Raw genomic sequence first — 27,629 nt, 5'->3', positions numbered from 1 at the left:
CCAGTTGCTCCCAGTTCATCCCAGTTCCATCCCAGTTCCCTCCCAGTCCCTCCCAGTTCCCTCCCAGTCCCTCCCAGTTGACCCCAGTCCATCCCAGTTCCATCCCAGTTCCATCCCAGTTCTCTCCCAGTTGACCCCAGTTCCATCCCAGTCCATCCCAGTTCACCCCAGTCCATCCCAGTTCACCCCAGTCCATCCCAGTCCATCCCAGTCCCCATTTAACTCCATCCCAGTCCATCCCAGTCCCTCCCAGTCCCTCCCAGTGACCCCCGCTGTGTCCCCAGTTGGGGACAAGGTCCCGGCCGACATCCGGATCATCTCCATCAAATCCACCACGCTGCGGGTGGACCAGTCCATCCTTACTGGTACGAACTGGGAGGGACTGGGAGGGGTGAAACGGGGACTGGGAGGGACTGGGAGGGACTGGGAGGGACTGGGAGGGACTGGGATGGACTGGGAGGGACTGGGATGGACTGGGATGGACTGGGAGGGAACTGGGGGTCCATACCAGTCTGTACTGGTCCATACTGGTCCATACTGGTCCATACTGGTTTATACCGGTTCAAACTGGTTCATACTGGTTCAAACTGGTCCATACTGGTTTATACCAGTTCAAACTGGTCCACACCGGTTCAAACTGGTCCATACTGGTCTATACTGGTTTATACTGGTCCATACCGGTTTATACTGGTTTATACTGGTCCATACTGGTTTATACTGGTCCATACCGGTTCAAACTGGCCCATACTGGTTTATACTGGTTTATACTGGTCCATACTGGTCCATACTGGTCCATACTGGTTTATACTGGTCCACACCGGTTCAAACTGGTCCATACTGGTCCGTACTGGTGCAGGGGAGTCGGTGTCGGTGATCAAGCACACGGAGCCGGTGCCCGACCCCCGGGCGGTCAACCAGGACAAGAAGAACATGCTCTTCTCGGTCAGTGACGTCATCGGTGACGTCATCGGTGACGTCATCATGACGTCATCAGTGTCTCACCTGTCCTGTGTCTCACCTGTGTGACGTCATCAATGTCCCACCTGTGTGACGTCACCGGTGTCTCACCTGTCAGTGGCAGGACGTGCTGTTCTTGGTCAGTGACGTCATCGGTGACGTCATCAGTGGGTGTGACGTCATCACTGTCACCTGTCCTGTGTCTGTGCCTCACCTGTGTGACGTCATCAATGTCCCACCTGTGTGACGTCATCGGTGTCTCACCTGTCAGTGGCTGGATGTGCTCTTCTCGGTCAGTGACGTCATCGGTGACGTCATCGGTGACGTCATCGATGGGTGACGTAATCAGTGGGTGTGTGTGACGTCATCGGTGTCACACCTGTCCTGTGTCTCACCTGTGTGACGTCATCGGTGTCACCTGTCCTGGAAAATCCCAATTTTCCCCAATTTTTTTCAACCAATTTTTTCCCCCAAATTCCCAATTTTCTCCCAAAAAACGCCCAAATTTTTCCACAAATTTTCCCTAAAAATTCCAAATTTTTCCCCAAATTTTCCCCCAAAATTCCCAAAATTTTTCCCCCAAAAATACCCAAATTTTTCCCCAAATTTTCCCCCAAAATATTCCAAATTTTCCCCCCAAAATTCCCCAAATTTTCCCTAAAAATCCCCAAATTTTCCCCCCAAAAATTCCAAATTTTCCCCCAAAATTCTCCAAATTTTCCCCAAAAATTCCAAAATTTTCCCCAAATTTTCCCCAAATTTTTTCCCCAAATTTCCCCCAAAAATCCCAAATTTTCCCCAAATTTTCCCCCAAAAATTCCAAATTTTCCCCGAAAAATCCAATTTTTCCCCAAAATTTCCCCCCAAAAATCCCCAAAATTCCCAAAATTTTTCCCCCAAAAATTCCACATTTTCCCCCCAAAATTCCCCAAATTTTCCCTAAAAATCCCCAAATTTTTCCACAAATTTTCCCTAAAAATCCCAATTTTTCCCCAAATTTTCCCCCAAAAATTCCCCAAATTTTCCCCCCAAAATTCCCCAAATTTTCCCCAAAATTCCCAAACTTTCCTCCCCAAAATCCCAAATTTTTCCCCAAATTTTCCCTAAAAATTCCAAGTTTTTCCCAAATTTTTCCCCCAAAATTCCCTAAATTTTCCCTAAAAATCCCAAATTTTTCCCCAAATTTTCCCCCAAAAATACCAAATTTTCCCCTCAAAAATCCCCAAAATTCCCAAAATTTTTCCCCCAAAAAATCCCAATTTTTCCCCAATTTTCCCCCAATTTTTCCCCAAATTTTCCCCAAATTTTCCCCAAAATTTCCCCCCAAAACCCCCAAAAATTCCCAAATTTTCCCCCCAAAAATCCCCATTTTTCCCCCCCCATTTTTCCTCCTCCTCCTCTTCCTCAGGGCACCAACATCGGCGCCGGCAAAGCCGTGGGCATCGTGGTGGCCACCGGCGTCAACACCGAGATCGGCAAAATCCGCGACGAGATGGCGGCCACCGAGCAGGACAAGACCCCCCTGCAGCAGAAGCTGGACGAGTTCGGGGAGCAGCTGTCCAAGGTCATCTCCTTGATCTGCGTGGCCGTCTGGGCCATCAACATCGGCCACTTCAACGACCCCGTCCATGGTGGTTCCTGGATCCGAGGAGCCATCTACTACTTCAAGATCGCCGTGGCGCTGGCGGTGGCGGCCATTCCTGAGGGTATCTAAGGGGGGTTCGAGGTGGTTATGGGGTTTTGGTGACCATTCATGGTCAGTTATGGAGGTTTGGAGAAGGTTTGGGGTGGTTTGGAGAAGGTTCGGAGAAGATTGGAGGTGGTTATGGGGTTCTGGAGAAGGTTCCAGGTGGTTTGGAGAAGGTTGGAGGTGGTTCTGGAGAAGATTGGAGGTGGTTATGGGGTTTTGGAGAAGGTTGGAGAAGATTGGACGTGGTTATGGGGTTTGGAGAAGGTTCCAGGTGGTTCTAGAGAAGGTTCGAGGTGGTTATGGGGTTTGGAGAAGGTTTGAGATGGTTTGGAGAAGGTTGGAGGTGGCTCCTGGATCCGAGGAGCCATCTACTACTTCAAGATCGCCGTGGCGCTGGCGGTGGCGGCCATTCCTGAGGGTATCTAAGGGGGGTTCGAGGTGGTTCTGGAGAAGGTTGGAGGTGGTTATGGGGTTCTGGAGAAGGTTCCAGGTGGTTTGGAGAAGATTGGAGGTGGTTATGAGGTTTTGGAGAAGGTTAGAGGTGGTTTGGAGAAGGTTTGAGATGGTTCTAGAGAAGGTTCGAGGTGGTTATGGGGTTTGGAGAAAGTTTGAGATGGATTGGAGAAGGTTCGGAGAAGATTGGAGGTGGTTATGGAGTTTTGAAGAACATCCGTGGTCATTTATGGACCATTCATGGTCATTTATGGGGTTTTGGAGAACATCCGTGGTCATTTATGGGGTTTGGAGAAGGTTTGAGATGGATTGGAGAAGGTTCAGAGAAGATTGGAGGTGGTTATGGGGTTTTGGAGAACATTCGTGGTCAGTTATGGAAGTTTGGAGACCATTCGTGGTCATTTATGGACCATTCATGGAGTTTTGGAGAAGGTTTCAGGTGGTTATGGGGTTTAGAGAAGGTTTGAGATGGTTTGGAGAAGGTTCAGGGGTTTTGGAGAAGGTTTGAGATGGTTTGGAGAAGGTTTGAGATGGTTTGGAGAAGGTTTGAGATGGTTTGGAGAAGGTTCGGGGGTTTTGGAGAAGGTTTGAGATGGTTTGGAAAAGGTTGGAGGTGGTTCCTGGATCCGAGGAGCCATCTACTACTTCAAGATCGCCGTGGCGCTGGCGGTGGCGGCCATTCCTGAGGGTATCTAAGGGGGGTTCGAGGTGGTTCTGGGGTTTGGAGAAGGTTTGAGATGGTTTGGAGAAGGTTCGGAGAAGGTTTGGAGAAGATTGGAGGTGGTTGTGGGGTTTTGGAGAAGGTTGGAGAAGGTTGGAGGTGGTTTGGAGACCATTCATGGTCATTTATGGGGTTTTGGAGAACATCCGTGGTCATTTATGGACCATTCATGGTCATTTATGGGGTTTGGAGAAGGTTTGAGATGGATTGGAGAAGGTTTGGAGAAGATTGGAGGTGGTTATGGGGTTCTGGAGAACATTCGTGGTCATTTATGGACCATTCATGGTCATTTATGGACCATCCGTGGTTATTTATGGGGTTCTGGAGAAGGTTTGAGGTGGTTTGGAGAAGGTTTGAGATGGTTTGGAAAAGGTTCGGAGAAGATTGGAGGTGGTTATGGGGTTCTGGAGAACATTCGTGGTCATTTATGGACCATTCATGGTCAGTTATGGACCATTCATGGAGTTTTGGAGAAGGTTTGAGGTGTTTATGGGGTTTGGAGAAGGTTTGAGATGGTTTGGAGAAGGTTGAAGAAGGTTTGGAGAAGGTTTGAGATGGTTTGGAGAAGGTTCCAGGTGTTTATGGGGTTTGGAGAAGGTTGGAGGTGGTTCCTGGATCAGAGGAGCCATCTACTACTTCAAGATCGCCGTGGCGCTGGCGGTGGCGGCCATTCCTGAGGGTATCTAAGGGGGGTTCGAGGTGGTTATGGGGTTTGGAGAACGTTTGAGATGGATTGGAGAAGGTTTGGAGAAGATTCGAGGTGGTTATGGGGTTCTGGAGAAGGTTCCAGGTGGTTTGGAGAAGATTGGAGGTGGTTATGGGGTTTGGAGAAGGTTCCAGGTGGTTCTAGAGAAGGTTCGAGGTGGTTATGGGGTTTGGAGAAGGTTTGAGATGGATTGGAGAAGGTTCGGAGAAGATCGGAGGTGGTTATGGGGTTTGGAGAAGGTTGGAGAAGGTTGGAGGTGGTTTGGAGAAGATTGGAGGTGGTTATGGGGTTTTGGAGAACATTCGTGGTCATTTATGGACCATTCATGGTCATTTGTTGGGTTTTGGAGAAGGTTTGGAAAAGATTGGAGGTGGTTATGGAGCTTTGGAGACCATCCGTGGTCATTTATGGACCATCCGTGGTCATTTATGGGGTTTTGGAGAACATCCGTGGTCACTTTTGGACCATTTGTGGTCATTTATGGACCATTCATGGTCAGTTATGGAGTTTGGAGAAGGTTCCAGGTGGTTTGGAGAAGATTGGAGGTGGTTATGGAGGTTTGGAGACCATTCATGGTCACTTATGGACCATCCGTGGTCATTTATGGACCATTCATGGTCAGTTATGGAGTCTGGAGAAGGTTCCAGGTGGTTTGGAGAAGGTTTGAGATGGTTTGGAGAAGGTTGGAGGTGGTTATGGAGCTTTGAAGACCATTCATGGTCACTTTTGGACCATCCGTGGTCATTTATGGACCATCCGTGGTCATTTATGGACCATTCATGGTCATTTATGGGGTTTTGGAGACCATCCATGGTCACTTATGGACCATCCATGGTCATTTATGGACCATTCATGGTCATTCTGGAGCTCTTGGAGACCACCCATGGTCACCTATGGACCACCCATGGTCCCTCATCAACTCCTGTCCACCCCCCAACCATCCCTGCCCATCTCCTGACCTTCAAACCTCACCCGTGGTCAACTGGAGATCTCCAGATGACCACCAGAAGCTTCTGATGACCACCAGAAGGTTCTGGTGACCACCCTGGTGACCTCCTCAGGTCTCCCCGCCGTCATCACCACCTGCCTGGCCCTGGGCACTCGGCGCATGGCCAAGAAGAACGCGATTGTCCGCAGCCTGCCCTCGGTGGAGACCTTGGGCTGCACCTCGGTCATCTGCTCCGACAAGACCGGGACCTTGACCACCAACCAGATGTCCGTCTGCAAGGTGGGACCTTCTGGAAAGTCCAGGGGTTGTCCATGGAGGAGATCCAGAAGTTCATGGAGGAACCAAAAATGGCCATGGAGAAACCAAAATGTCCATGGAGAACCTCAGAAGTTCTTCTGGAGAACCCAAAGTTCCTCCAGGAACTTCAGAAGTTCTTCTGGAGACCCCAAAATGTCCATGGAGAACCTCAGAAGTTCTTCTGGAGACCCCAAAATTTCCTGGAGAACCTCAAAGTTCCTCCAGGAACTTCAGAAGTTCTTCTGAGGAACCCAAAATGTCCATGGAGAACCTCAGAAGTTCTTCTGGAGACCCCAAATGTCCATGGAGAACCCAAAATGTCCATGGAGAAATCAAAATGTCCATGGAGAACCTCAGAAGTTCTTCTGGAGAACCCAAAATGTCCATGGAGAACCTCAGAAGTTCTTCTGGAGACCCCAAAATTTCATGGAGAACCCAAAGTTCCTCCAGGAACCTCCAAAGTTCTTCTGAGGAACCCAAAATTTCATGGAGAACCCAAAGTTCCTCCAGGAACCTCGGAAGTTCTTCTGGAGACCCCCAAATGTCCATGGAGAACTTCAGAAGTTCTTCTGAGGAACCCAAAATTTCATGGAGAACCCAAAATGTCCATGGAGAAACCAAAGTTCCTCCAGGAACCTCAGAAGTTCTTCTGGAGACCCCAAAATGTCCATGGAGAAACCAAAATGTCCATGGAGAACCTCAGAAGTTCTTCTGAGGAACCCAAAATTTCCATGGAGAACCTCAGAAGTTCTTCTGGAGAACCCAGAATGTCCATGGAGAACCCAAAGCTCCTCCAGGAACCTCAGAAGTTCTTCTGGAGACCCCAAAATGTCCATGGAGAACCTCAGAAGTTCTTCTGGAGACCCCAAAATTTCATGGAGAACCCAAAGTTCCTCCAGGAACCTCCCGTGTCCTCCAAGGTCCTCAAATGTCCCCGTTTGTCCCCAGATGTTCATCATGGACAAGGTGGAGGGCGACGTCTGCTCCCTCAACGAGTTCTCCATCACCGGCTCCACCTACGCCCCAGAAGGAGAAGTGTGAGTTGGAGATGTCCTCAAGTGGCACCTCAGAGGTCCTCAAAGTCCACCCCAAGATCTCCAGACCCTCAAAAGCTTCTTGAAGGTCCTCAGGACCTTCTCGGAGGTTCTCAGGACCTTCTCAAAGGTCTTCAAAACTTCTGAGGTGTCCTTAAAACCTTCTCAGAGGTTCTCAAGACCTTCTGGGAGGTCCTCAAAACCTTCTCAGAGGTTCTCAAAACCTTCTCAGGTGTCCTCAAAACCTTCTCGGAGGTCCTCAAGAACTTCTAAAAGGTCCTCAAAACCTTCTCGGAGGTCCTCAGAACCTTATGGGAGGTCCTCAAAACCTTCTCAGAGGTTCTCAAGACCTTCTGGGAGGTCCTCAAGACCTTCTTGAAGGTCCTCAAAACCTTCTCAGAGGTCCTCAAAACCTTCTTGAAGGTTCTCAAGACCTTCTTGAACATCCTCAAAACCTTCTCAGAGGTCCTCAGGACCTTCTGAGATCCTCAAAACCTTCTCAAAGGTTCTCAAAGCCTTCTCAGAGGTCCTCAGGACCTTCTGAGGTTCTCAAGACCTTCTGGGAGGTCCTCAAGACCTTCTTGAAGGTCCTCAAAGCCTTCTCAGAGGTTCTCAAAACCTTCTTGAAGGTCCTGAAGACCTTCTCAGAGGTTCTCAAGACCTTCTGGGAGGTCCTCATGACCTTCTTGAAGGTCCTCAAAACCTTCTCAGAGGTTCTCAAGACCTTCTTGAAGGTCCTCAAATCTTCTCAGGTGTCCTCAAGACCTTCTCAGGTGTCCTCAAAACCTTCTTGAAGGTCCTCAAAACCTTCTCAGAGGTTCTCAAGACCTTCTGGGAGGTCCTCAAGACCTTCTTGAAGGTCCTCAAAGCCTTCTCAGAGGTTCTCAAAACCTTCTCGAAGGTCCTCAAAACCTTCTCGGAGGTTCTCAGGACCTTCTCAGATGTCCTCAAAACCTTCTCGGAGGTTCTCAAGACCTTCTGGGAGGTCCTCAAGACCTTCTGGGAAGTCCTCAAAACCTTCTTGGAGGTCCTCAGGACCTTCTAAAAGGTCCTCAAGACCTTCTGGGAGGTCCTCAAAACCTTCTGGGAGGTCCTCAAGACCTTCTTGAAGGTCCTCAAAACCTTCTCAGAGGTTCTCAAGACCTTCTGAGGTCCTCAAAACCTTCTCAGAGGTTCTCAAGACCTTCTGGGAGGTCCTAAAGACCTTCTGGGAGGTCCTCAAGACCTTCTCAAATTCCACCAGAAGCTCCCCAAATTCCACCCGACCTCCCCTTGACCTTCGATGACCTCGAGGTCTTCTCCATCCCCTATTTGACCACCACGTCCACCTGGATGTCTTCTCCAGGTTGAAGCAGGACCGGCCGGTCAAGGCTGGTCAATACGATGGTCTGGTGGAGCTGGCCACCATCTGCGCCCTCTGCAACGACTCCTCGCTGGACTACAACGAGGTGACCATGGAGGGCCACCAGGGTGGCCTTGGACCTGGCCGGTGGGACCTCAGGGGGGGTGGGACCTCAGGGGGGGTGGTGGGACCTCATTTTGGTGGAGGAACTTCAGGTTTGGGTGGTGGGACCTCATTGTGGATGGTGGGACCTTGGTTTGGGTGGTGGGACCTCATTGGAGGTGGTGGGACCTCAGATTTGGTGGAGGAACCTCAGGTTTGGGTGGTGGGACCTCATTGGGGGTGGTGGGACCTCAGATTTGGTGGAGGAACCTCAAGTTTGGGTGGTGAGACCTCAGATTTGGTGGAAGAACTTCAGGTTTGGGTGGTGGGACCTCATTTTGGTGGAGGAACTTCAAGTTTGGGTGGTGGGATCTCATTGGGGGTCGTGGGACCTCATTGGGGATGGTGGAACCTCATTGTCGGTGGTGGGACCTTGGTTTGGGTGGTGGGACCTCAAGTTTGGGTGGTGGGACCTCAAGTTCTGGTGGTGGGACCTCATTGGAGGTGGTGGGACCTTGGTTTGGGTGGTGGGACCTCAGATTTGGTGGTGGGATCTCACTGGGGGTGGTGGGACCTCAAATTTCGTGGAAGAACTTCAGGTTTGGGTGGTGGGACCTTGGTTTGGGGTGGTGGGACCTCACTGGGGGTGGTGGGACCTCAAATTTGGTGGAGGAACTTCAGGTTTGGGTGGTGGGACCTCATTTGGGGTGGTGGGACCTCATTGGGGATGGTGGGACCTCAAATTTGGTGGAGGAACCTCAGGTTTGGGTGGTGGGACCTCATTGGGGGTGGTGGGATCTCATTGGAGGTGGTGGGACCTCACTGGGGGTGGTGGGACCTCAAGTTTGGGTGGAGGAACCTCAAGTTTGGGTGGTGGGACCTCAAATTTGGTGGAGGAACTTCAGGTTTGGGTGGTGGAACCTCATTGGATGTGGTGGGACCTCAAATTTGGTGGAGGAACTTCAGGTTTGGGTGGTGGGACCTCATGTTTTGGTGGTGGGACCTCATTGGGGGTGGTGGGACCTCATTTTGGTGGAGGAACTTCAGGTTTGGGTGGAGGAACCTCAGGTTTGGGTGGTGGGACCTCAAATTTGGGTGGAGGAACCTCAAGTTTGGGTGGTGGGACCTCAAATTTGGTGGAAGAACTTCAGGTTTGGGTGGTGGGACCTCATTGTGGGTGGTGGGACCTCAAGTTCTGGTGGTGGGACCTCATTGTGGATGGTGGGACCTCAACCTGAGAACTTCAGATCTCCTGTGACCTCTCCCCGTTCCTCCGTGACCTCCAAACCCCCCCCTGAGCTGGGTTGTCCCCACCTTGGTGGTGACCTGGAGATGTCTCCATGAAGTCCAAAGGTGTCTACGAGAAGGTCGGGGAGGCCACCGAGACGGCCTTGACCTGCCTGGTGGAGAAGATGAACGTCTTCAACACCGACGTCAGGAGCCTCTCCAAGGTGGAACGCGCCAACGCCTGCAACGCCGTGAGTGTCACCTGGGCCACCACCCTGGGACATCTCCTGGAGAAGGTCCTGGTGGCACCTGGGCTTTGGAGGTCTCCGTGGTTTGGTGTCACGTGGAGAATGGAGAAGTTGTGGGAGATGGGTGGGGGTTGGTGGAGATGGAGAAGTTTCTTCAGGAAGCTCCAAGGTTTTCATGGAGAACCCAAAATTTCTTCTGGAGGACCCAAAACTTCTTCTGGAGAACCCAAAGTTTCCATGGAGGACCCAAAGTTCCTCCAGGAACCTCCAAGATCTCCATGGAGAACCCAAAGTTCCTCCAGGAACCTTCAAAACTTCTTCTGGAGGACCCAAAATTTTTTCTGGAGAACTCAAAGTTCCTTCAGGAACCTCCAAGGTTTCCATGGAGAACCCAAAAGTTCTTCTGGAGGACCCAAAGTTCCTCCAGGAACCTCCAAAACTTCTTCTGGAGGACCTAGAATTTCTTCTGGAGAACCCAAAGTTCCTCCAGGAACTTCCAAGATCTCCATGGAGAACCCAAAAGTTCTTCTGAAGATCCCAAAACTTCTTCTGGAGGACCCAAAATTTCCATGGTGGACCCAAAGTTCCTCCAGGAACCTCCAAGATCTCCATGGAGAACCCAAAACTTCTTCTGGAGGACCCAAAACTTCTTCTGGAGACCTTGGGCCATGATTGTCCCCTGTCCCACCTGTCCCAGGTGATCAAGCAGCTGATGAAGAAGGAGTTCACGCTGGAGTTCTCCAGGGACAGGAAGTCCATGTCGGTCTTCTGCTCCCCGGCCAAGGCCTCCAGAGCGGCCGTGGGCAACAAGATGTTCGTCAAGGTGAGGTCACCTGGGTGGTGTCATCTGTGTCCCACCACTTCCAGACCAGGTCCCACCACCCCAGACCTTCTCAAAGTTGGGTTCCACCACCCCAGACCTTCTCAAACCCAGGTCCCACCACCCCAGACCTTCTCAAACCCAGGTCCCACCACCCCAGACCTTCTCAAACCTTGGTCCCCACCACCCCAAACTTGGTTCCCACCACCCCAAATTTGGTCCCCACCACCCCAAACCTTCTCAAACCCAGGTCCCACCACCCCAAACTTGGTTCCCACCACCCCAGACCTTCTCAAACCCAGGTCCCACCACCCCAAACCTTCTCAAAGTTGGGTCCCACCACCCCAGACCTTCTCAAACCTTGGTCCCACCACCCCAAACCTTCTCAAAGTTGGTTCCCACCACCCAAAATTTGGTTCCCACCATCCCAAACCTTCTCAAACCCTGGTCCCACCACCCCAGACCTTCTCAAAGTTGGTTCCCACCACCCAAAATTTGGTTCCCACCATCCCAAACCTTCTCAAACCCAGGTTCCACCACCCGAGACCTTCTCAAAGTTGGGTTCCACCACCCCAGACCTTCTCAAACCTTGGTCCCACCACCCCAAATTTGGTCCCCACCACCCCAAACCTTCTCAAAGTTGGGTTCCACCACCCCAGACCTTCTCAAACCCAGGTCCCACCACTCTGAACCTTCTCAAACCTTGGTCCCACCACCCCAAACTTGGTTCCCACCACCCCAGACCTTCTCAAACCTTGGTCCCACCACCCCAAACTTGGTTCCCACCACCCCAGACCTTCTCAAACCTTGGTCCCACCACCCCAAACTTGGTTCCCACCACCCCAGACCTTCTCAAACCTTGGTCCCACCACCCCAGACCTTCTCAAACCTTGGTCCCACCACCCCAGACCTTCTCAAAGTTGGGTTCCACCACCCCAGACCTTCTCAAACCTTGGTCCCACCACCCCAAACTTGGTTCCCACCACCCCAAACTTGGTCCCCACCACCCCAGACCTTCTCAAACCCAGGTCCCACCACCCCAAACCTTCTCAAACCTGGGTTCCACCACCCCAGACCTTCTCAAACCCAGGTCCCACCACCCCAGACCTTCTCAAACCCTGGTCCCACCACCCCAAACTTGGTTCCCACCATCCCGGACCTTCTCAAACCTTGGTCCCACCACCCCAGACCTTCTCAAACCTTGGTTCCCACCACCCCAAATTTGGTTCCCACCACCCCAAATTTGGTCCCCACCATCCCAGACCTTCTCAAACCTGGGTTCCACCACCCCAGACCTTCTCAAACTCAGGGTTCACCACCCCAAATTTGGTTCCCACCACCCCAAACCTTCTCAAAGTTGGGTCCCACCACCCCAGACGTTCTCAAACCTTGGTCCCACCACCCCAGACCTTCTCAAACCTTGGTCCCACCACCCCAGACCTTCTCAAACCCAGGTCCCACCACCCCAGACCGTCTCAAAGTTGGGTCCCACCACCCCAGACCTTCTCAAAGTTGGGTCCCACCACCCCAGACCTTCTCAAACCTCGTTCCCACCACCCCAGACCTTATCAAAGTTGGTTCCCACCACCCAAAATTTGGTTCCCACCATCCCAAACCTTCTCAAACCTGGGTTCCACCACCCGAGACCTTCTCAAAGTTGGGTCCCACCACCCCAGACCTTCTCAAACCTTGGTCCCACCACCCCAGACCTTCTCAAACCCAGGTCCCACCACTCTGAACCTTCTCAAATCTGGGTCCCACCACCCCAAACCTTCTCAAACCCAGGTTCCACCACCCAAAATTTGGTTCCCACCACCCCAAACCTTCTCAAACCTTGGTCCCACCACCCAAAATTTGGTCCCCACCACCCCAGACCTTCTCAAACCTTGGTCCCACCACCCCAAATTTGGTTCCCACCACCCCAGACCTTCTCAAACCCAGGTCCCACCACCCCAGACCTTCTCAAACCTTGGTCCCACCACCCCAGACCTTCTCAAACCTGGGTCCCACCACCCCAAACTTGGTCCCCACCACCCCAAACCTTCTCAAACCTTGGTCCCACCACCCCAAACTTGGTCCCCACCACCCCAAACCTTCTCAAACCTGGGTTCCACCACTCTGAACCTTCTCAAACCCGGGTCCCACCACCCCAGACCTTCTCAAACCTTGGTCCCACCACCCCAAATTTGGTTCCCACCACCCCAAATCTTGGTCCCACCACCCCAGACCTTCTCAAACCCAGGTCCCACCACCCCAAACTTGGTCCCCACCACCCCAGACCTTCTCAAAGTTGAGTTCCACCACCCCAGACCTTCTCAAAGTTGGGTCCCACCACCCCAGACCTTCTCAAACCTTGGTCCCACCACCCCAAACCTTCTCAAAGTTGGGTCCCACTACCCCAGACCTTCTCAAACCCAGGTTCCACCACCCAAAATTTGGTCCCCACCACCCCAGACCTTCTCAAACTCAGGGGTCACCACCCAAAATTTGGTCCCCACCACCCCAGACCTTCTCAAACCCAGATTCCACCACCCAAAATTTGGTCCCCACCACCCCAAACCTTCTCAAACCTCGTTCCCACCACCCCACCAAGATGTCCCCATCTTCTCCACCTTCTCCTGTCCACCCCAGGGTGCCCCCGAGGGCGTCATCGACCGCTGCAACTACGTCCGTGTGGGGACCACCAGGGTTCCTCTGACGCCGGCGGTGAAGGAGAAGATCCAGAGCGTCATCAAGGAGTGGGGGACGGGCAGGGACACCTTGCGCTGCCTGGCCTTGGCCACCAGGGACACCCCACCCAAGAAGGAGGACATGGTCCTGGAGGACTCCTCCAAGTTCTCCGAGTATGAGGTGGGTGGGCCACCGGGTGGTCCTTGAGGGTGGTGGGATCTCGTTGGAGGTGGTGGGACCTCAGGTTTGGTGGAGGAACTTCAGGTTTGGGTGGTGGCACCTCAGGTTTGGGTGGTGGGATCTCATTGGGGGTGGTGGGACTTTGGTTTGGGTGGTGGGACCTCAAATTTGGTGGAGGAACCTCAGGTTTGGGTGGTGGGACCTCGATTTTGGGTGGTGGGACCTCATTGGGGGTGGTGGGACCTCATTGTGGGTGGTGGGACCTCAAATTTGGGTGGTGGGACCTCACTGGGGGTGGTGGGACCTCATTGGGGGTGGTGGGACCTCAAATTTGGTGGAGGAACTTCAGATTTGGGTGGTGGGACCTCATTGGAGGTGGTGGGACCTCATTGGGGGTGGTGGGACCTCATTTTTGGATGATGGGACCTCAATTTGAGGGTTTGGGATTTTTGAGAGAGGTTCCTGGTCCTTCATGACCTCCAAACCCCATCTCATGGAGGTTCCTGGTCCATCATCACCTCCAAACCCCATCTCATGGAGGTTCCTGGTCCTTCACCACCTCCAAACCCCATCTCATGGAGGTTCCTGGTCCTTCATGACCTCCAAACCCCATCTCATGGAGGTTCCTGGTCCACCACCATCTCCAAACCTCCATTTTTGATCTCCAAACCCCATCTCATGGAGGTTCCTGGTCCTTCACCATCTCCAAACCTCATCTCATGGAGGTTCCTCTTCCAACCTTCTCCTGTCCCACCACCACCAGACGGACCTGACCTTCGTGGGCTGCGTGGGGATGTTGGACCCACCACGCAAGGAGGTCATGGGCTCCATCCGCCTGTGCCGCGACGCCGGCATCCGCGTCATCATGATCACGGGGGACAACAAGGGCACGGCCATCGCCATCTGCCGCCGCATCGGCATCTTCGGTGAAGATGAGGAGGTCACCGGCCGCGCCTACACCGGCCGCGAGTTCGATGACCTCCCGTTGTCCGAGCAGCGAGAAGCTTGCAGGAGAGCCTGCTGCTTCGCCCGGGTGGAGCCCACCCACAAGTCCAAGATCGTGGAGTTCCTGCAGTCCTTCGACGAGATCACGGCCATGGTGAGGAGATGGAGGTGGTTATGGAGGTCCACCATGGAGTTATGGGGGTTGGAGGGTGGGTGGAGGTGGTTATGGAGGTCCACCATGGAGTTATGGGGGTTTGGGGGTTGGTGGAAGTGGTTTTGGAGGTCCACCATGGAGTTATGGGGGTTGGAGGGTGGGTGGAGGTGGTTATGGAGGTCTACCATGGGTTTGAGAGGGTTTGAGTGGGTTTGGGGGTTGATGGAGGTGGTTTTGGAGGTCCACCATGGGTTTGAGAGGGTTTGGGGGTTGATGGAGGTGGTTTTGGAGGTCCACCATAAAGTTATGGGGGTTGGGAGTCAAAAGATCTTGATTGACGTCGTTATGGAGGTCCACCATGGAGTTATGGGGGTTGGAGGGTGGGTGGAGGTGGTTATGGAGGTCCACCATGGAGTTATGGGGGTTGGAGGGTGGGTGGAGGTGGTTTTGGAGGTCCACCATGAAGTTATGGGAGTTTGAGGGTCAAAAGATCTTGGTGGAGGTGGTTTTGGAGGTCCACCATGAAGTTATGGGGGTTGGAGGGTGGGTGGAGGTGGTTATGGAGGTCCACCATGGAGTTATGGGGGTTTGGGGGTTGGTGGAGGTGGTTTTGGAGGTCCACCATGAAGTTATGGGGGTTGGAGGGTTGGTGGAAGTGGTTTTGGAGATCTACCATGGGTTTCAGTGGGTTTGAGGATCAGAAGATCTTGGTGGAGGTGGTTATGGAGGTCCACCATGGAGTTATGGGGGTTGGAGGGTGGGTGGAGGTGGTTATGGAGGTCCACCATGGAGTTACGGGGGTTGGAGGGTGGGTGGAGGTGGTTTTGGAGGTCCACCATGGAGTTATGGGGGTTGGAGGATGGGTGGAGGTGGTTTTGGAGGTCCACCATGGGTTTGAGTGGGTTTGGGGGTTGGTGGAAGTGGTTTTGGAGGTCTACCATGGGTTTGAAGGTCAAAAGATCTTTGTGGACGTGGTTTTGGAGGTCCACCATGGGTTTGAGAAGGTTTGAGGGTCAAAAGATCTTGATGGACATGATTTTGGAGGTCCACCATGAAGTTATGGGGGTTTGAGGGTCAAAAGACCTTGGTGGACGTAGTTATGGAGTCCCACCACCAAACTAACCCTGTTCCTGATGCCTCCAAAGGTGGTTTTTGAGTTCCCACCACCTTCTGACGTAGTTATGGAGTCCCACCACCAACTTTTAATGTAGTTATGGAGTCCCACCACCAATTTAACCCATTCCTGACCCTTCCAACGTCACTTTCGAAGTCCCACCACCAACCCCGAGATCTTCTCCGTGTCCCCTCAGACCGGCGACGGCGTCAACGACGCGCCGGCGCTGAAGAAGGCGGAGATCGGCATCGCCATGGGCTCGGGGACCGCGGTGGCCAAGACGGCCTCGGAGATGGTCCTGGCCGATGACAACTTCTCCACCATCGTGGCGGCGGTGGAGGAGGGCAGGGCCATCTACAACAACATGAAGCAGTTCATCCGTTACCTCATCTCCTCCAACGTGGGCGAGGTGGTCTGGTGAGCGACCAGTTTGGACCGGTTTGGACCAGTTTGGACCAGTAGAAACCAGTAGAAACCAGTAGAAACCAGTTTGGACCAGTAGAAACCAGTTTGGATGGGTTTGGAGCGGTTTGGACCAGTTTGTCCCAGTGCCCCCTTTAACCCATCCCAGTCCCTCCCAGTTCCCTCCCAGTTCCCTCCCAGTTTGTCCCAGTTCCCCTCCCAGTCCATCCCAGTTCCCTCCCAATCCCCTCCCAGTTTACCCAGTTCCCCTCCCAGTCCATCCCAGTTTGTCCCAGTTCCCCTCCCAGTCCCTCCCAGTTTGTCCCAGTTCCCCTCCCAGTCCCTCCCAGTTCATCCCAGTCCCTCCCAGTCCATCCCAGTCCCCCTTTAACTCCTCCCAATCCCCTCCCAGTCCCTCCCAGTTTACCCAGTTTCCCTCCCAGTTTATCCCAGTTTACCCAGTTCCCCTCCCAGTCCCTCCCAGTCCCTCCCAGTCCCTCCCAGTCCCTCCCAGTCCATCCCAGTTTGTCCCAGTCCACCCCAAACCCCTCCCAGTCCATCCCAGTGCCCCCTTTAACCCCTCCCAGTCCATCCCAGTCCCTCCCAGTTTACCCAGTTCCCCTCCCAGTCCATCCCAGTTTCCCCATTTAATCCCTCCCAGTCCCTCCCAGTTCCCTCCCAGTCCATCCCAGTTCCTCCCAATTCCCTCCCAGTCCCTCCCAGTTTGTCCCAGTTCCCCTCCCAGTCCCTCCCAGTTCTTCCCAGTCCATCCCAGTTTACCCAGTTCCCCTCCCAGTCCCTCCCAGTCCATCCCAGTCCCCTCCCAGTCCCCATTTAATTCCTCCCAGTCCATCCCAGTTTATCCCAGTCCCTCCCAGTTCCCTCCCAGTCCCCGTTTAACCCCTCACCGTCCCTCCCAGTCCATCCCAGTCCATCCCAGTTCCCTCCCAGTCCCCTCCCAGTCCATCCCAGTCCATCCCAGTCCCCGTTTAACCCCTCCCAGTCCCTCCCAGTTCCCTCCCAGTCCATCCCAGTTCCTCCCAGTTCCCTCCCAGTCCCTCCCAGTTTACCCAGTTCCCCTCCCAGTCCCTCCCAGCCCCTCCCAGTTCCCTCCCAGTCCCTCCCAGTCCATCCCAGTTCATCCCAGTCCCTCCCAGTCCCTCCCAGTCCATCCCAGTTTACCCAGTTCCCCTCCCAGTCCCTCCCAGTCCATCCCAGTTCCCCTCCCAGTCCATCCCAGTTTGTCCCAGTTCCCCTCCCAGTCCCTCCCAGTCCCTCCCAGTTCCCTCCCAGTCCCTCCCAGTCCATCCCAGTTCATCCCAGTTCCTCCCAGTCCCTCCCAGTCCATCCCAGTTTACCCAGTTCCCCTCCCAGTCCCTCCCAGTTCCCTCCCAGTTCCCTCCCAGTCCCTCCCAGTCCATCCCAGTCCCTCCCAGTTTACCCAGTTCCCCTCCCAGTCACTCCCAGTCCATCCCAGTTTGTCCCAGTCCACCCCAAACCCCTCCCAGTCCATCCCAGTGCCCCCTTTAACCCCTTCCAGTCCCTCCCAGTCCCTCCCAGTCCCTCCCAGTTTACCCAGTTCCATCCCAGTCCATCCCAGTCCCTCCCAATTCCCTCCCAGTCCATCCCAGTCCCTCCCAGTTTACCCAGTTCCCCTCCCAGTCCCCATTTAACCCCTTCCAGTTCCCTCCCAGTCCATCCCAGTTTACCCAGTTCCCCTCCCAGTCCCTCCCAGTCCATCCCAGTCCCCTCCCAGTCCCTCCCAGTTGACCCAGTTCCCCTCCCAGTCCCTCCCAGTCCCTCCCAGTTTCCCCAGTTCCCCTCCCAGTCCCTCCCAGTTTACCCAGTTCCCCTCCCCCAGCATTTTCCTGACGGCCGCCCTGGGCCTTCCCGAGGCTCTGATCCCGGTGCAGCTGCTCTGGGTCAACCTGGTCACCGATGGTCTCCCGGCCACCGCCCTGGGCTTCAACCCCCCGGACCTGGACATCATGGACAAGCCACCGCGCAGCCCCAAGGAGCCGCTGATCTCAGGGTGGCTCTTCTTCCGCTACCTGGCCATCGGTGGTGAGATGGACATCTGGGGACATCTGGGAGGGGTGGGGGAGAGGTGGTGGTGGAGGTGGTTTTTGGAGGGATCTTCGGGGAAGGAGGTGGAGAACCCAAAAAAACATCTGGAGGTTCAAAAAAACCAACCTGGAGATCCCTGTGGAGGAGGTTCCTTGAGGAACCTTCAAAAAACCACCTGGAGATCCCAAAGAAACCAAAAAACCACCTGGAGATCCAAAAAAACCCAGCTGGAGATCACAAAGAATCCAAAAAACCACCTGGAGATACCAAAAAAGCTCTTTGAGATCTTCGTGTGGAGGAGGTTCCTTGAGGAACCTTCAGGAACCAGGTGGAGAGCCCAAAAAACCACCTGGAGATACCGAAAGAATCATTTTGAGGTCTCCTCGTGGAGGAGGTTCCTTGAGGAACCTTCAGGAGCCACCTGGAGATCCAAAAAACTCATCTGGAGATACCAAAAAACCAAAAAAAACCACCTGGAGATCCCAAAGAACCCAAAAAACCACCTGGAGATACCAAAAAACCCACCTGGAGATACCAAAGAATCCAAAAAAACCACCTGGAGATCCCAAAAAACCACCTGGAGATACCAAAAAAAACACCTGGAGATACCAAAAAATCACTTTGAGATCTTCCTGTGGAGGAGGTTCCTCAAGGAACCTTCAAAAAACCACCTGGAGATACCAAAAAAAATCTCGAGATCCCAAAAAAACCCACCTGGAGATCCCAAAGAATCCAAAAAACCACCTGGAGATACAAAAAAACCCACCTGGAGATCCCTGTGGAGGAGGTTCCTTGAGGAACCTCCAAAAACCACCAGGAGATCCCAAAAGAACCCAAAAAACCACCTGGAGACCCCAAAAAAAGCCCCCAAAACCACCTGGAGACCCCCAAGGTGGCCCCTTGGAGACCTCCAGGTTGTCCCCAGGTTGTCCCCAGGTTGTCCCCAGGTTGTCCCCAGGTTGTCCCCAACCTCCTCCCCACCCACCCACCCGGTTGTCCCCTCCCAGGTTACGTCGGGGCCGCCACGGTGGGAGCGGCCGCCTGGTGGTTCCTCTTCGCCGAGGATGGACCCAACGTCAGCTACCACCAGCTGGTGAGTCCCAAAGTGTCCTCCAGGTGTCCTCAAGGTGTCCTCGAGGTGTCCTCGAGGTGTCCTCAAGGTGTCCTCAGGTGTCCCCGAGGTGTCCTCAAGGTGTCCTCAAGGTGTCCTCAAGGTGTCCTCAGGTGTCCTCGAGGTGTCCTCAAGGTGTCCTCAGGTGTCCCCGAGGTGTCCTCGAGGTGTCCTCAGGTGTCCTCAAGGTGTCCTCAAGGTGTCCTCAGGTGTCCTCAAGCTCTGGTGACCCCAGGATGTCCCTGAGATGTCCCTGAGATGTCCCCAAGATGTCCCCAAGATGTTCCTTAGATGTTCTTGAGATGTTCCCGAGATGTTCCTGAGGTGTCCCCGAGGTGTCCCCAAGCTCTGGTGACCCCGAGATGTTCCTGAGATGTTCCTGAGATGTTCCCAAGATGTTCCCGAGGTGTCCCCAAGCCCTGGTGACCCTGAGATGTCCCTGAGATGTTCCTGAGATGTTCCCCAGGTGTCCCCAAGCCCTGGTGACCCCGAGATGTCCTCGAGATGTCCCTGAGATGTTCCTGAGATGTTCCTGAGATGTTCCCTGAGATGTTCCTGAGATGTTCCCGAGGTGTCCCCGAGGTGTCCCCAAGCCCTGGTGACCCTGAGATGTTCCTGAGATGTTCCCGAGATGTTCCTGAGATGTCCCCGAGATGTTCCTGAGATGTTCCTGAGATGTTTCCAGGATGTCTCCGAGCTCTGATGACCCTGAGATGTTCTTGAGATGTTCCCGAGGTGTCCCCAAGCCCTGGTGACCCCGGGATGTTCCTGAGATGTCCCTGAGATGTTCCTGAGATGTTCTTGAGATGTTCCCCAGGTGTCCCCAAGCTCTGATGACCCTGGGATGTTCCTGAGATGTTCCTGAGATGTTCTTGAGATGTTCCTTAGATGTTCTTGAGATGTTCTTGAGATGTTCCCAGGATGTCCCCGAGCCCTGGTGACCCCAGGATGTCCCTGAGATGTTCTTGAGATGTTCCCGAGGTGTCCCCAAGATGTTCCTGAGGTGTCCCCGAGGTGTCCCCAAGCCCCGGTGACCCTGAGATGTCCCTGAGATGTTCCTGAGATGTTCTTGAGATGTTCTTGAGATGTTCCTGAGGTGTCCCCAAGCCCTGGTGACCCCGGGATGTCCCTGAGATGTTCCCGAGATGTTCCTGAGATGTTCCCGAGGTGTCCCCAAGCCCTGGTGACCCTGAGATGTTCTTGAGATGTTCTTGAGATGTTCCCAGGATGTCCCCGAGCTCTGGTGACCCCAGGATGTCCCTGAGATGTTCTTGAGATGTTCCCGAGGTGTCCCCAAGATGTTCCTGAGGTGTCCCCGAGGTGTCCCCAAGCTCTGGTGACCCCGAGATGTTCCTGAGATGTCCTGAGATGTTCCTGAGATGTTCTTGAGGTGTTCCCGAGGTGTCCCCAAGCCCTGGTGACCCTGAGATGTCCCTGAGATGTCCCTGAGATGTCCCTGAGATGTCCCCAAGATGTTCCTGAGATGTTCCCCAGGTGTCCCCAAGCCCTGGTGACCCTGAGATGTTCTTGAGATGTTCCTGAGATGTTCTCGAGGTGTCCCCAAGCCCTGGTGACCCTGAGATGTCCCCAAGATGTTCCTGAGATGTTCCCGAGGTGTCCCCAAGCTTTGATGACCCCAGGATGTCCCTGAGATGTTCCTGAGATGTTCCCAGGATGTCCCCGAGCCCTGGTGACCCCAGGATGTCCCTGAGATGTTCCTGAGATGTTCTTGAGATGTTCTTGAGATGTTCCCGAGGTGTCCCCAAGCTCTGGTGACCCCAGGATGTCCCTGAGATGTCCCTGAGATGTTCCTGAGATGTTCCTGAGATGTTCTCAAGGTGTCCCCAAGCTCTGGTGACCCTGAGATGTCCCCAAGATGTTCCTGAGGTGTCCCCGAGGTGTCCCCAAGCCCTGGTGACCCCAGGATGTCCCTGAGATGTTCCTGAGGTGTCCCCGAGGTGTCCCCAAGCCCTGGTGACCCCAGGATGTTCCTGAGATGTTCCCTGAGATGTTCCTGAGATGTTCCCGAGGTGTCCCCAAGCTTTGATGTCCCTGAGATGTTCCTGAGATGTTCTTGAGATGTTCCCAGGATGTCCCCGAGCCCTGGTGACCCCAGGATGTCCCTGAGATGTTCTTGAGATGTTCCCGAGGTGTCCCCAAGCCCTGGTGTCCCTGAGATGTCCCTGAGATGTTCCTGAGGTGTCCCCGAGGTGTCCCCAAGCTCTGGTGACCCTGAGATGTTCCTGAGATGTTCCTGAGATGTTCCTGAGATGTTCCCAGGATGTCCCCGAGCCCTGGTGACCCTGGGATGTCCCTGAGATGTCCCTGAGATGTTCCTGAGATGTTCCCGAGGTGTCCCCAAGCCCTGGTGACCCTGAGATGTTCCTGAGATGTTCTTGAGATGTTCTTGAGATGTTCCCAAGCTCTGATGACCCTGGGATGTCCCCATGATGTTCCTGAGATGTTCTTGAGATGTTCCCTGAGGTGTCCCCAAGCTCTGATGACCCCAGGATGTTCCTGAGATGTTCCTGAGGTGTCCCCGAGGTGTCCCCAAGCCCTGGTGACCCCGAGATGTCCTCGTGTCCCCCCAGACCCATTTCATGCAGTGCTCCGAGCACAACGTGGAGTTCGAGGGCCTGGACTGTGACATCTTCGAGTCCCCGGTGCCGATGACGATGGCGCTGTCGGTGCTGGTGACCATCGAGATGTGCAACGCCCTCAACAGGTGAGGAACGTGGTCATGGTCAGCTTGGTCATCTTGGTCATGGTCAGTTTGGTCATGGTCATGGTCACCATGGTCACCTTGGTCATGGTGGTCATCGTGGTCATGGTCAGCTTGGTCATGGTCACCTTGGTCATGGTCATGGTCATCATGGTCTTCGTGGTCACCTTGATCATTGTCATGGTGGTCACCATGGTCATGGTCATCTTGGTCATGGTCATCGTGGTCACCATGGTCACCTTGGTCATGGTCATGGTCACCTTGGTCATCTTGGTCATGGTCATCTTGGTCATCTTGGTCATGGTCAGCTTGGTCATGGTCATGGTCATCGTGGTCTTCGTGGTCACCTTGATCATTGTCATGGTGGTCACCATGGTCATGGTCATCTTGGTCATGGTCATCGTGGTCATGGTCATCATGGTCATCTTGGTCATCTTGGTCATGGTCATGGTCACCATGGTCACCTTGGTCATCTTGGTCATGGTCATGGTGGTCATCATGGTCATGGTCATCTTGGTCATGGTCATGGTCACCTTGGTCATCTTGGTCATGGTCGTCGTGGTCATCATGGTCACCTTGGTCATCTTGGTCATGGTCATCTTGGTCATCTTGGTCTTGGTCATCTTGGTCACCTTAGTCATGGTCATGGTCACCATGGTCATGGTCATCATGGTCATGGTCATCTTGGTCATGGTCATGGTCACCTTGGTCATCTTGGTCATGGTCGTCGTGGTCATCATGGTCACCTTGGTCATGGTCATCATGGTCATCTTGGTCACGGTCATCTTGATCATCTTGGTCACCTTGGTCATGGTCATGGTCATCATGGTCACCTTGGTCATGGTCATCTTGGTCATCTTGGTCATCTTGGTTACCTTGGTCATGGTCATCTTGGTCATGGTCACCATAGTTATGGTCATCTTGGTCATCTTGGTCACCTTGGTCATGGTCACTTTGGTCATGGTCATCTTAGTCATGGTCACCATGGTCACCATGGTCACCTTGGTCATGGTCATGGTCACCATGGTCATTGTGGTCATCTTGGTCATGGTCACCATGGTCATGGTCATCATGGTGACCATCGAGATGTCCTCGATGTCCTCATGACATCCTGGTGACCCCATGGTGACCTTGGTGACCTTGGTGACCTCCTGGTGACCCCGTGGTGACCCTGGTGGCCCCATGGTGACCTTGGTGACCTCCTGGTGTCCCCGTGATGACCCCAATGTCCCCATGACCTCCTGGTGACCCCATGGTGACCCTGGTGACCCCCTGGTGACCTTGGTGACCTTGGTGACCTCCTGGTGACCCCATGGTGACCCTGGTGACCTTGGTGACCTCGGTGACCTCCTGGTGACCCTGGTGACCTCCTGGTGACCTCCTGATGTTTCCAATGTCCCCATGACCTCCTGGTGACCTCCTGGTGTCCCCATGATGTCCCTATGATCTCCTGGTGACCTCCTGGTGACCTCCTGGTGACCCCATGGTGACCCTGGTGACCCCATGGTGATCTCATGGTGTCCCCATGGTGACCCCATGGTGACCTTGGTGACCCCATGGTGATCTCATGGTGTCCCCAATGATCTCCTGGTGTCCCCGTGATGTCCCCATGACCTCCTGGTGACCTCGTGGTGACCCCATGGTGACCTTGGTGACCCCATGGTGACCTTGGTGACCTTGGTGACCTCCTGGTGACCCCGTGGTGACCTCCTGGTGACCCCATGGTGACCTTGGTGACCTCTGGGTGACCTCATGGTGTCCCCAATGATATCCTGGTGTCCCCATGATGTCCCCATGACCTCCTGGTGGCCCCATGGTGGCCCCATGGTGTCCCCAATGATCTCCTGGTGGCCCCATGGTGACCCTGGTGAGCTCTTGGTGACCTCCTGGTGACCCCATGGTTTCCCTGATGTCCCCATGACCTCCTGGTGACCTCGTGGTGTCCCTGATGTCCCCAATGTCATCATGACCTCCTGGTGACCCCATGGTGACCCTGGTGACCCCGTGGTGACCTCGGTGACCTTGGTGACCTCATGGTGACCCCATGGTGACCTTGGTGACCCCATGGTGATCTCATGGTGTCCCCAATGATCTCCTGGTGTCCCCGTGATGTCCCCATGACCTCCTGGTGACCTCGTGGTGACCCCATGGTGACCTTGGTGACCCCATGGTGACCTTGGTGACCTTGGTGACCTCCTGGTGACCCCGTGGTGACCCTGGTGACCCCATGGTGACCTTGGTGACCTCTTGGTGACCTCATGGTGTCCCCAATGATCTCCTGGTGGCCCCATGGTGACCTTGATGTCCCCATGATGTCCCCATGACCTCCTGGTGGCCCCATGGTGACCCTGGTGACCTTGGTGACCTTGGTGACCTCCTGGTGACCTCCTGATGTCCCCAATGTCCCCATGACCTCCTGGTGACCTTGGTGACCTCCTGGTGACCTCCTGGTGACCCCATGGTGACCTTGGTGACCTTGGTGACCTCCTGGTGACCCCGTGGTGACCCTGGTGGCCCCATGGTGACCTTGGTGACCTCCTGGTGATCTCCTGATGTCCCCAATGTCCCCATGACCTCCTGGTGACCCTGGTGGCCCCATGGTGACCCTGGTGACCCCATGGTGACCTTGGTGACCTCCTGGTGACCCCATGGTGACCTTGGTGACCTTGGTGACCTCCTGGTGACCCCGTGGTGACCCTGGTGACCCCATGGTGACCTTGGTGACCTCTTGGTGACCTCATGGTGTCCCCAATGATCTCCTGGTGGCCCCATGGTGACCTTGATGTCCCCAATGATGTCCCCATGATCTCCTGGTGTCCCCATGGTGACCTTGGTGACCTTGGTGACCTTGGTGACCTCCTGGTGACCTCCTGATGTCCCCAATGTCCCCATGACCTCCTGGTGGCCCCATGGTGACCTTGATGTCCCCATGATGTCCCCATGACCTCCTGGTGGCCCCATGGTGACCCCATCGTGACCATGGTGACCTTGGTGACCTTGGTGACCTTGGTGACCTCCTGGTGGCCCCATGGTGACCTTGATGTCCCCATGATGTCCCCATGACCTCCTGGTGACCTTGGTGACCTCCTGGTGACCCCATGGTGACCTTGGTGACCCTGGTGGCCCCATGGTGACCTTGGTGACCTTGGTGACCTCCTGGTGACCCCATGGTGACCCTGGTGACCCCATGGTGACCTTGGTGACCTCCTGGTGGCCCCATGGTGACCTTGGTGACCTCCTGTTGTCCCCAGCCTGTCGGAGAACCAGTCGCTGGCCCGGATGCCACCATGGGTGAACATCTGGCTGATGGGCTCCATCTGCCTGTCCATGTCCCTGCACTTCGTCATCCTCTACATCGACCCCCTGCCCGTAAGGGGACACTGGGGACACCGGGGTGGCCCGGGGTGGTGGCCTTGGGGACCTTGGGGACCTTGGGGTGGTGGCCATGGAGATGTTGGGTTGGTGGTCATGGGGTTGGTGGCCATGGGGACCTTGGGGTGGTGGCCTTGGGGTGGTGGCCTTGGGGACCTTGGGTTGGAGACCTTGGGGTGGTGGCCTTGGGGACCTTGGGGTGGTGGCCATGGAGACCTTGGGGTGGTGGCCTTGGGGACCTTGGGGACCTTGGGGTGGTGGCCTTGGAGACCTTGGGGTGGTGGCCTTGGGGTGGTGGCCTTGGGGACCTTGGGGACCTTGGGGTGGTGGTCATGGGGACCTTGGGGTGGTGGCTTTGGGGACCTTGGGGACCTTGGGGTGGTGGTCATTGGGGTGGTGGCCTTGGGGACCTTGGGGACCTTGGTGTGGTGGCCTTGGAGACCTTGGGGACCTTGGGTTGGTGGCCATGGAGACCTTGGGGTGGTGGCCTTGGGGACCTTGGGGTGGTGGCTTTGGTGGGGGTGACCATGGAGATGTTGGGTTGGTGGTCATTGGGTTGGTGGCCGTGGGGGTGGTGGCCTTGGGGACCTTGGGGTGGTGGCCTTGGTGTGGTGGCCTTGGGGACCTTGGGGTGGTGGCCTTGGGGACCTTAGGGTGGTGGCCTTGGGGTGGTGGCCTTGGGGTGGTGGCCTTGGGGACCTTGGGGACCTTGGGGATGGTGGTCATGGGGACCTTGGGGTGGTGGTCATGGGGTGGTGGTCATGGGGACCTTGGAGACCTTGGGGTGGTGGCCTTGGAGACCTTGGGGACCTTGGGGTGGTGATCATTGGGTTGGTGGCCCTGGGGATGGTGGCCATGGAGACCTTGGGGTGGTGGCTTTGGTGGTGGTGACCATGGAGATGTTGGGTTGGTGGTCATTGGGTTGGTGGCCGTGGGGGTGGTGGCCTTGGGGACCTTGGGGTGGTGGCCTTGGGGACCTTAGGGTGGTGGCCTTGGGGACCTTGGGGACCTTGGGGTGGTGGCCTTGGAGACCTTGTGGACCTTGGGGTGGTGGCCATGGAGACCTTGGGTTGGTGGCCTTGGGGTTGTTGGGTTGGTGGTCATGGGCGTGGTGGCCTTGGGATGGTGGCCATGGGGACCTTGGGTTGGTGGCCATGGAGATGTTGGGTTGGTGGTCATTGGGTTGGTGGCCCTGGGGATGGTGGCCATGGAGACCTTGGGTTGGTGGCCATGGGGACCTTGGGTTGGTGGCCATGGAGATGTTGGGTTGGTGGTCATTGGGTTGGTGGTCACCAAGATGGCGACCACGACTCCGTTGACCTTGGGCCAAGTGACCGTTGGGTTCTGATGACCACAGCTGGGTTCTGAGGACCACAGCTGGGTTCTGGTGGCCACAGTTGGGTTCTGATGACCACGGGTGGACTCTGGTAGCCATGGGTGGGTTCTGGTGGCCACAGCTGAGTTCTGGTGGCCACAGTTGGGTTCTGGTGACCACGGGTGGGCTCTGGTGGCCACAGCTGGGTTCTGGTGACCACGGGTGGGTTCTGATGACCACAGGTGGGTTCTGGTGGCCACAGCTGAGTTCTGGAGGCCACAGTTGGGTTCTGGTGGCCACAGCTGGGTTCTGGTGGCCACAGCTGAGTTCTGGAGGCCACAGTTGGGTTCTGGTGGCCACAGTTGGGTTCTGGTGGCCACAGTTGGGCTCTGATGACCACGGGTGGGTTCTGGTGGCCACAGCTGAGTTCTGGTGGCCACAGTTGGGTTCTGATGACCACAGTTGGGTTCTGGTGGCCACAGTTGGGTTCTGGTGGCCACAGTTGGGTTCTGATGACCACGGGTGGGCTCTGGTGGCCACAGCTGGGTTCTGATGGCCACAGTTGGGTTCTGGTGGCCACAGTTGGGTTCTGGTGACCACGGGTGGGTTCTGATGACCACGGGTGGGCTCTGGTGGCCACAGCTGGGTTCTGGTGGCCACAGCTGAGTTCTGGTGGCCACAGTTGGGTTCTGGTGGCCACAGCTGGGTTCTGATGGCCACAGTTGGGTTCTGGTGGCCACAGCTGGGTTCTGGTGGCCACAATTGGGTTCTGGTGACCACAGCTGAGTTCTGGTGGCCACGGGGGCGGCCGTGGTGGCCCCTGAGGAGGTCCCAGCCGCGTTCCTCGATGTCCCCAGATGATCTTCAAGCTGACGCCGCTGACGCTGACCCATTGGCTGATGGTCATCAAGATCTCCTTCCCGGTCATTCTTCTGGACGAGGCCCTCAAGTTCATCGCCAGGAACTACCTGGAGGGTGAGGGGTGGGGCTGGACCTGCCGGGTTGTCCTCTCCTGACCCCCCTCGGGGTCA

At 55.1% G+C, this 27,629-nt stretch overlaps 4 long non-coding RNA genes and 1 pseudogene across 6 annotated transcripts; 1 reads left to right on the top strand and 4 right to left on the bottom strand.

Moving 5' to 3' along the window:
- LOC131574531 (sarcoplasmic/endoplasmic reticulum calcium ATPase 1-like) lies at positions 1 to 27,629 on the top strand (annotated as a pseudogene). The gene is made up of 19 exons (XR_009276527.1): positions 1 to 365; positions 857 to 942; positions 2,366 to 2,676; positions 2,883 to 2,918; positions 3,631 to 3,716; positions 4,390 to 4,500; positions 5,589 to 5,755; positions 6,722 to 6,810; positions 8,153 to 8,255; positions 9,598 to 9,729; positions 10,424 to 10,549; positions 13,178 to 13,396; positions 14,160 to 14,495; positions 15,806 to 16,026; positions 17,873 to 18,075; positions 19,086 to 19,171; positions 21,781 to 21,914; positions 25,163 to 25,280; positions 27,456 to 27,629. The product of XR_009276527.1 is annotated as a sarcoplasmic/endoplasmic reticulum calcium ATPase 1-like (transcript).
- On the bottom strand, positions 8,361 to 9,597 carry LOC131574534 (uncharacterized). Its single transcript, XR_009276530.1, has 3 exons — positions 9,480 to 9,597; positions 9,378 to 9,438; positions 8,361 to 8,785 (listed from the first exon to the last, which is right to left on the bottom strand). It is a non-coding gene; the product is annotated as an uncharacterized LOC131574534 (long non-coding RNA).
- LOC131574535 (uncharacterized) lies at positions 8,887 to 9,219 on the bottom strand. Its single transcript, XR_009276531.1, has 3 exons — positions 9,111 to 9,219; positions 8,989 to 9,049; positions 8,887 to 8,948 (listed from the first exon to the last, which is right to left on the bottom strand). It is a non-coding gene; the product is annotated as an uncharacterized LOC131574535 (long non-coding RNA).
- Positions 18,084 to 19,069, bottom strand: LOC131574533 (uncharacterized). Of its 2 annotated transcripts, none has more exons than XR_009276528.1 (3): positions 18,823 to 19,069; positions 18,614 to 18,749; positions 18,084 to 18,581 (listed from the first exon to the last, which is right to left on the bottom strand). It is a non-coding gene; the product is annotated as an uncharacterized LOC131574533 (long non-coding RNA). The 2 variants fall into 2 exon arrangements; XR_009276529.1 differs by having other exon boundaries at positions 18,635 to 18,749.
- On the bottom strand, positions 25,468 to 26,313 carry LOC131574536 (uncharacterized). The gene is made up of 3 exons (XR_009276532.1): positions 26,147 to 26,313; positions 25,601 to 25,623; positions 25,468 to 25,531 (listed from the first exon to the last, which is right to left on the bottom strand). It is a non-coding gene; the product is annotated as an uncharacterized LOC131574536 (long non-coding RNA).

This window comes from Poecile atricapillus, unplaced genomic scaffold, assembly GCF_030490865.1.
Source record: "Poecile atricapillus isolate bPoeAtr1 unplaced genomic scaffold, bPoeAtr1.hap1 scaffold_373, whole genome shotgun sequence".
Lineage (NCBI taxonomy): Eukaryota > Metazoa > Chordata > Aves > Passeriformes > Paridae > Poecile > Poecile atricapillus.
The sequence above is the reverse complement of the archived record's forward strand: the minus strand, read 5'-3'. Positions and strand labels throughout refer to the sequence as shown.